This window comes from Miscanthus floridulus, chromosome 8, assembly GCF_019320115.1.
Source record: "Miscanthus floridulus cultivar M001 chromosome 8, ASM1932011v1, whole genome shotgun sequence".
In the NCBI taxonomy this organism is placed as follows: Eukaryota; Viridiplantae; Streptophyta; class Magnoliopsida; order Poales; family Poaceae; genus Miscanthus; species Miscanthus floridulus.
Window position 1 is genome coordinate 107,298,107 of NC_089587.1, and position 8,643 is coordinate 107,306,749.

An 8,643-nucleotide genomic window follows, 5' to 3' on the forward strand; every position below is an offset into this window, starting at 1 on the left:
TCACAACCTCACCCGTTCTCACACCTTCAAAGAAATACGAAGACATGATGCTGTACATTGTGGCAACTTCTACTGTGATCGGCATAGCGATAGCCATAGAAAGAGAAGAAGAAGGGCGCGTATATAAAGTACAACGACCTGTATACTACATCAGCGAGGTACTGTTAGAATCAAAAATCTGGTACCCACATGTGCAAAAACTACTCTACGCCCTCCTGATCACTTCACGCAAGCTTCACCACTATTTTGAAAGCCACAAGATTACCGTGGTGATAGATTTCCCACTCGAAGACATCCTACACAATAAAGACGCAACAGGACGCATATCTAAGTGGGCAGTTCAACTTTGGTGCTCTGAATATTGATTTCACCCCATGAAAGGCAATCAAATCTTAAGCCCTTGGCGATTTTGTGGCCGAGTGGACAGAGATTCAACAACCCATGCCAAATACCATCCTTGACCATTGGAAGATGTACTTTGATGGATCACTCAATATAGGTGGAGCCGGTGCAGGCGTTCTCTTTATTTCTCCAGACAGAAAACAACTCAAGTATGTCCTTTAGATACTATGGCAAGCCACAAACAACGAAGCAGAATACAAAGCCCTCATCCATGGACTCCGAATAGCAATTACCCTCAGAATCAAGCGATTACTCGTATATGGCGATTCAGTAGTAGTCATCAACCAAGTCAACAAAGATTGGGACTGCACCAAAGAAAATATGGGCGCTTACTGCGCTGAAATACGAAAACTCAAAAAACATTTTCAAGGATTGGAAATTCTACATGTTCTGTGTGATTCTAATATTGTAGTAGATGTCCTCGCCAAGCTTGGATCGGATAGGGCAAAGGTTTCACCCGGTGTATTCATAGAGGAGTTATCAGCTCCCTCTATCAAACAACCAAGTGAGATAACCCCTGAACTCCCAGCAAAAGGGACCTAGATTTTGGTAATCACCACCTCATGGACCCAGGTTTTCATCGACTATATCAAAGAGAATAAGTTGCCAGCAGATAAAGCAGAAGCTACCCGAGTTGTTCATAGAAGCAAGAACTATGTCCTAGTAGGGAACAAGCTGTACAGAAGAGCCGCATCATCAGGAGTACTCCTAAAATGTGTCTCATTTGAAGAAGGCAAAGAGATCTTAGTCGAAATACACTTAGGGTGCTGTGGGAATCATGCCGCTTCAAGAACACTAGTGGGCAAAGCATTCCACACTGGATTCTACTGGCCAACCGCTTTGAAAGACGCAGAAGAACTCGTCAGAAAATGCAAAGGTTGTCAAATGTTTGCAAGACAAGCACATGTACCAGCTCATAATCTCATCTGCATCACTTCCGCTTGGCCTTTCTCTTGCTGGGGGCTGGATCAAGTACGACCTCTCAAGAAAGCAAAAGGCAATTTCGAGTACATCTTCATAGCAATCGACAAGTTCACCAAGTGGATTGAATACAAACCACTCACAAAATACAGCGCAACCAAAGTAGTCGAGTTCATCCAAGACATTATGCACCGCTTCGGCATGCCCAATCGAATCATAACAGATTTGGGTTCTCCCTTTGCAGCTACAGAATTCCAAAGTTGGGCACAAGATTGTGGTTTCGGCATAGATTACGCATCGGTCGCACATCCAGAATCCAACGGACAGGTAGAAAGGGCTAATGGACTCATACTAGCCGGATTAAAACCAAGATTGTATGAAGAACTAGTGGACTATGGATCCAAGTGGATCGAAGAATTACCCAAAGTAGTATGGGGGTTACGAACTCAAATAAGCAGAGCCACCGGATATTCACCTTTTTCCTAGTTTATGGATCAGAAGCCATACTACCTGCCGACCTGATCTGGACGTCACCAAAAATAGAACAATATGACAAAGGAGAAGCAGAACACACTCGAAGGTTAGAACTCGATAGTATAGAAGAAGTCAGAGTAAATGCTACCCTTCAATCAGCAAGATACCTCCAAGGTTTAAGATGCCACTACAACAAGAAGACCCAGCCTCGATCACTACAAATTGGAGATCTAGTACTAAGAAGAATACAAAAAACTAACGGATGCCATAAACTACTCAGTCCATGGGAAGGTCCTTTCATTGTCACAGAAGTCACTGGACCAGGCACGTACAAGTTGATGAATGTAGATGGAAAAGAAGTCAACAATACATGGCACATTAGCCAACTAAGAAGATTCTACGCGTGAAAAACAAATCAAGGAAGAATACACGTACAAGCCACAAGAGATCAACATTCATAATCAATAAAGATGGTGTTCCATGACAATACGTGTATTACTATGGATTTCCCCAAGTTGTCTTCAATAACCATGTAAATGATCATGATCAATAAAGATGGTTCTCCTCGACAACAGATGTCTTATTACGAATCTTCCTGAGTTGTTTTCACTAAGCATACCGGCTGAGAGCAAAAGAGTTGAAAAGATGATTGAGCCCACCGATGAGGGTAGCTAATAAGCTAACACCCAATCCAAAAAGCAAAATGGCTAAAATTACGCCTGAGCATACCGGCTGAGAGCAAAAGAGCTGAAAGGATACTTGAGCCCCTCGATGAGGGTAGCTAATAAGCTAACACCCGAACCAATCCTAAGATGCTCCTACAACCAGAAGAAAAGCCAGACAACCACTCGACAAATCAAGAAAGTTTGTCAAAACAACGATCTACAAAAACCGAGTTGTTTACACAGCGCATATAGAAACCAGACAAGTACTCGACAAATCAAGAAAGTTTGTCAAGACAATGATCTACAAAAACCGAGTTGTTTACACGGCGCATATGAAAGCTAGACAAGTACTCGACAAATCAAGAAAGTTTGTCAAGACAAAGATCTACAAATACCGAGTTGTTTACACAGCACAGTCAAAATCATGACAAACACTTGACTAAATCAAAAACATCTAGGCAAAGAAGACATCAACAAAAAATAAAGGATCTTCATTTAAAAAGAAGTATAATATCCTTATTACAGAAGCTGAAATACTAAAGTCAAAATACATCAAGCATCGCCATCAGGAGAAGAAATATCAATATCAAGATTATCTACAATCCTCCTAGTCAAATCTTTGACCTCAGGCTCCATCTTTTCAACAGCATCAAGATATTCTTGACTCTTAGCTTCCTCTGCAATCTTGGATAGTGGCATCTCCGGAGCAAGAACCTGGACCTAAGCAAGAACATTTCTAGTACATAGTTGGGCGCATCTCTTCACGAACTCCTAGAAATGGGTCGGAACTTGGGGAATAAACTGAGCCCAAGATTGACCATCATCCGATGGAGTCCGAAGAAGATCGGCTACTGACCGAAATGATTTCCACAAAGCATTCTAGTTCTCAGTAGTCATCGCCAACTTACCAGTCAAGACTTCAACTGATTTTTGGGCCTGCACAAGATCCCTGTTAGCTCCTCGCCTAATCAACTTAGCAAGCACGAGTTCTTCTTCAGCACGAATAATTACCTCTTCAGCCCTGTTGTGACTATTGTGGGCGAGTGTCTTCATTTCCTCAATACCCTCCAAAAGCTTTTGCTTTTCAACTCGGAGAACTAAACCAGGCACCAAAAACAAGTCATCAGAAAGGAAAATTCAAATACAAGAGGAAACAAAAAGAACCCGCAATACCATTGCACTCATTCTTCATGGCTTCCATAGCTGCATCCCTCTGCTTTCCTGCCTCAACCACCTGAGCACGGAGAGCTTTCTCCTCCTTTTGGTGAGTTTGACGCTCGGTCTCCATCTCAGCCCGACAGAGATCAAGCTCTATTTTTAGGGCACTAACCTCATAAGATAACTTTTTCTCGGTTTTAGACGAGAAAAAGAAGCCGGTATGATCCCAAGAAAAAGACTGAGCAAAAAGAAAAAGGGAAAAACAAGACATAAGAAAACAAAGAAGAAAGACGAACATCCAAAGAAAGAACTTCAAAAAAGACTTACCTGGAGTTTTTCACCAAAAGAAGCCGTGAAGGTCCCCAGGCAGTGGTCAGCTCTAACAACCGATGAGTAGCATAGAATTGTTGCACCACATCATCATCCAGACGCTGAACGCCACTAGGAAGAGGAGCAGAGGGAGAAGTCGACTGAGGCAAAGAAGACAAGACTAGAGCCGTACCCTGGGAAGCCTCGGCTACCTCCCCAGATGGCTCCGTCGCCACGGCCATGGTCACCTCTGGAGTAAGCAAATCAGGATCAGTAGAGAACCCTGTCACCCTCACAGCAACCTCGCCGACCGCACATTTCGAGTCTAGAGACTCAGAACGTAGGGGCGCACTAGAAGACTGAAAAGAAGTCGACTGAGGATTGAGGGAAGGCGAAGGCCTGCAAAATGATAAAGAAAATCGATGACAAGAATATGAATCAGAGAAGAGGAAAAACAGAAGCAGAGAAACATAACTAGGATTCACTCACTAGCTATCTTCCTCTTCATGAAACCCCCAAGAACAACAGAAGACCTTAGAGGGGAACTATGGCGGCAAAAATATCACCACCACCTTGCAACTGGAGTGGCGTGGTCAGTACCAGAGCTCTAGAAGAACTCGAGGTCGACGACCGCTTGCTGCAAGAGAACAAAGTCAAAGACAAAACAAAAAGAAGTGTTCAACAGTAGAAAAATAGGAAAACAACTCACCGATGCGTAACAAGGGCCGCATCATCATCCTCCTCTTCCTCACTCTCAAGCATGGCAACCACCGCGCCATCTAAAAAAGAAGAAAAGTACTCGGTCAGAGGCAAAAGCAAACAACAAAAAGACAAAACATATTAATATGCTCACCTAGGAGCATGCTACCTATAACTTGAGTACCTAGACGAGTACTCGATTGGTGAGGCTTCTTGGTGGAAGGCAAACCAAAAGAAGAATAATCCGCTCGCCATCTTTTTCCGCCACTACGGGGAGCTCGAGGAACTGGACGAGGAACATACTCTACATGGGTGCCAAGAACTGCAGAAGAAACACCAAGAAACATTGCGGTGGTTTGAAACTTACTAGTTAAAGATGCCTCAGCAAGATTCTCCCTAAGCTCCACAATGGCAGGGCAGTCATCAAGGGGGATCGAGTCAATGAAGTTATGCCCCAATTCCTATAAAAGAGTAAAACAACCAGACGAGAACTATTAAGCGAAAAGTAGGAGACAACAAAGGAAATACAAAAAGTACTAGCATAAGAAAAAACAACTCACAGTAGGAGGCGGGTTGTTAGCACAGTACTCGGGGACAGTATGCGGGACGACGCTCATTCCCTTCAACATCTTCTAGAGGCGCTCGAGCACCTCCTCACTGGTCAACTCAAGGGCAGGGACCACACGAGAAGGGTCCTCCGCTCCAGAGTATTCAAAACCGTAGTTTTCTCGCTCCTTTAGAGGATGAACACGGCGGCGAAGAAAACTAGAGATGATACCAAAGCCGGTCAAGCCTTGCTATTTCAGAGAACATATCCTCTCCAAAAATGGCTTGATCGCCTGGAGCTCATCCGCCATCATGGGATTCTTCTCCCATCGGTCGTTAACCATGGGACTAGAAGAAGAATGGACAGCAAGAGGAGGGATCATATTGGTGGCATAAAACCAGTCGACACACTAATCCCTCACAGAATCAACCAAATCATAATCAAAGAATCTACCCTTATGACCCTGACAAAACTGAATACCGCAGCCACCAAGAATATGGGTGTCATCGCTGCGGGGTTGGGGCTTAAGACGAAAGAAGTAACAAAAAAGAGAATGAGAAGGAGGAATTCCAAGAAAAGTTTCACAAAGATGAACAAAAACAGAGAGATGAAGGACATCATTAGGAGTAAGATGGTTCAGGCTAATCCCAAAATAATTGAGAAAGCGATGAAGAAAGGCGGAGGCAGGAAGGCAAAGACCAGCACGGATAAAGAAGACAAAAAGAACAATCTCACCAAAGCCTAGGGTTGGAACCCGATGCTAGCCTGGAGCTCTCCACTCAGCAATCTCCCTATCCTAGATTAGGCAATCACTGACCAGCTCATGCAACTAATCCTTAGTCATAGTCAAAGCTGGCCAGGCCTTCTGAGTAGCCCTCATGGCCATGAATTCTTGATTTTCGATCATAGAAAGTGATGCCTCCTCGTCTACAAAGGATGCCTGGGACTTGCTCGTGGACTTCTTCCTACCCATATACTAGCAAAGGCAATGAGGCACTAAGAAACGGCGACGGTAAAGTGGCGGCGCTCAGATGATGGCGACAATGGCGACGGCGGAGTAAGAACTAGGGTTTCAAGGCAAAAGCAGGGCAGTAAAGAAAAAGAAGAAAGAAGGCCTTTAATTAGATTTTTATGGCCCATTAGGCTCGTTTTGATATGGCATGAGAACACAACGGTTCATTTCCCAACACAACTGACAATGCTGAAATGACGGGCGGCACACTTCTACACAACGGTACAGTTCAACGAGCAGATTTCAGACTTATCCATCCAGCACCAAGGCAGAGTTAACATATCACTACAAAAGGAACTCATCAACAGTGAAGCAACGAAGGGTTGCCTCACAAGGAACACAAGAACTTAGAAATCTTACAAACAACCAGGACATCAGCAGAAAAAGGAATGACAACCCAGAAGACAAGATTCTTTCCATTATAAATGGCTTCAAAAAATACAAGATTACACATCTTACAAGACCCAACGAACTTGGTACTATGACAAACAAGGTAGCAAAAAGGAACCCGGACACAACTAGGCTCTGGAACGACTACGTGTTCCAAATTGCTACTCAGTAGAACAAACCGCACTCGGCTACACTGTTTTCTTCAAAGGACGGACACAGTACATCTGAGGCGGAAGTCAGCAGCATGGTAGGACAACATGGAACAGGGAAGCCCAGCAGGCATCTGTCTACCCAAGTCCGATGTGATAATGGATCAGGCGTTGATCTGCACCGGACAGTCACAGAACAGGTAAGGGGGATCTACCTAGAACTGCTAGATGAAGGAACGTATCCTGCATCACAAGACTTGCTCCAACTACCATCATGTACCTCCTGGTACAATACCGCTGCAAGATTAGTCTACCTCTAATCTCTATCACAAGACTCCCTCCAGCTACGACAAGATATACAAGACTATAAGATACATCCGGGGGCTGCTCTACTTCAGAAACTATTATATTCATGACTACGAAGATTTCAGACCACGCAGTAAAATGCCTGATGAATCAAAATAGCACACTAGGAGGGTATTTATAGACCAAAGGAGCGGTGCACATGGACAGGGAGCACCAATGGAACAAACCTAACAAAGGACAAAGTAAAAAGACAAAGTAAAAAGATATAATTCAGTAAAAGAGGACTCAGGCGTGAAGGAACAGTACTCAAGGACAAGCATATTCGAAAGGATATACCAACACTGTACAACTCGTGAACAAGCAGCATTTACACTCAACCACCACCATACAACTACATCTGACAACAACAGACTACCAGAGAATATGCCAAGACCCTGCATCCGAAATCTTTCAGAACAAAAGAACCCGGATACATGCTCGGGGGCTGCAACAAGAAAGATTTTTAGTTTTTTGAACAACTCAGATTCAAGACCCTCCAATTTTTTGTTCCAAATAGCAAGAGGCTCGGGGGCTACACTCAGTGAGTGCACTTTTTTCTTCAAAAAAGTGCACGTCACCAAGAAGACTTCTTCAAGACAAACCACTTCAAGGACTCACGATAAAAAGAACCCAGACCGAGATATATCTGAGTTCTTTTTTTAAAAAAAACTAGGTATATGCTCGAGAACCCTTCGACGAAGAATCAAAATGATTTCAAGTTAAGACCCTCTAGCTCCTTGTTCCAAATAGCAAGAGGCTCGGGGGCTACACCCAGACGGATGTAATTTTTCTTCAAAAAAGCTCATAACACTCGAAGATCCCAAGAAGCGCTACATGGTTTCACTCAAGAAAGTACTCAGACGACGCTTGTTCCTGCTTGGCAAGACCTAAAGGAACAAGATGAGGCTTCCTGAGCTCAACCATGAAGTGCTCGGGGGATTGTCGGTACAGGACCCATAGGATACCCCACAAGGAAGGGAGAAGATATAATCTAACTAGGATTTCTCTCCCTATAATCTTAGTAGTAGTAGTATTCTGTGATCCTACTAGGAACCTCATTGTAAACTGACTAGTACTCTGGCCTCCTAACTATATAAAGGAGGGCGGAGTTCCTGACAACACAATACTTTACAATCAATCCAACGCAAAGGCTAACGCTGACTGGACGTAGGGCTGTTACTCGGTCATGGTCGAGGGCTCGAACCAGGATAAATCGACTGTCTCTTGCATTTACCGTCGAGTTCTGCATACGCTGAAGCCCGAACAAACTGCCACGGGTACCCCCGTGGCAGGCTATCGGTGGTGAAACATCAACCATTGCCATCATTGATGTTTTATCAATTTATTAGTTGTGTTGTACTGTCATGCTCATGAGTGGGCTGCAATGATGTATCTTTTAATTTGGAACTAAGTAGGACCTGAAACTATGGTTTATGAACTTCAGATGCAATGTTATGTTCTTATGAACTAAGTAGTAGTGTTCTTGCCATTACTATTTGCCTTATCTGTTTATAAATATTTAATCATGAGGTATATTTTTTATTTTATAAACCTAATCAACAATTGATGTTT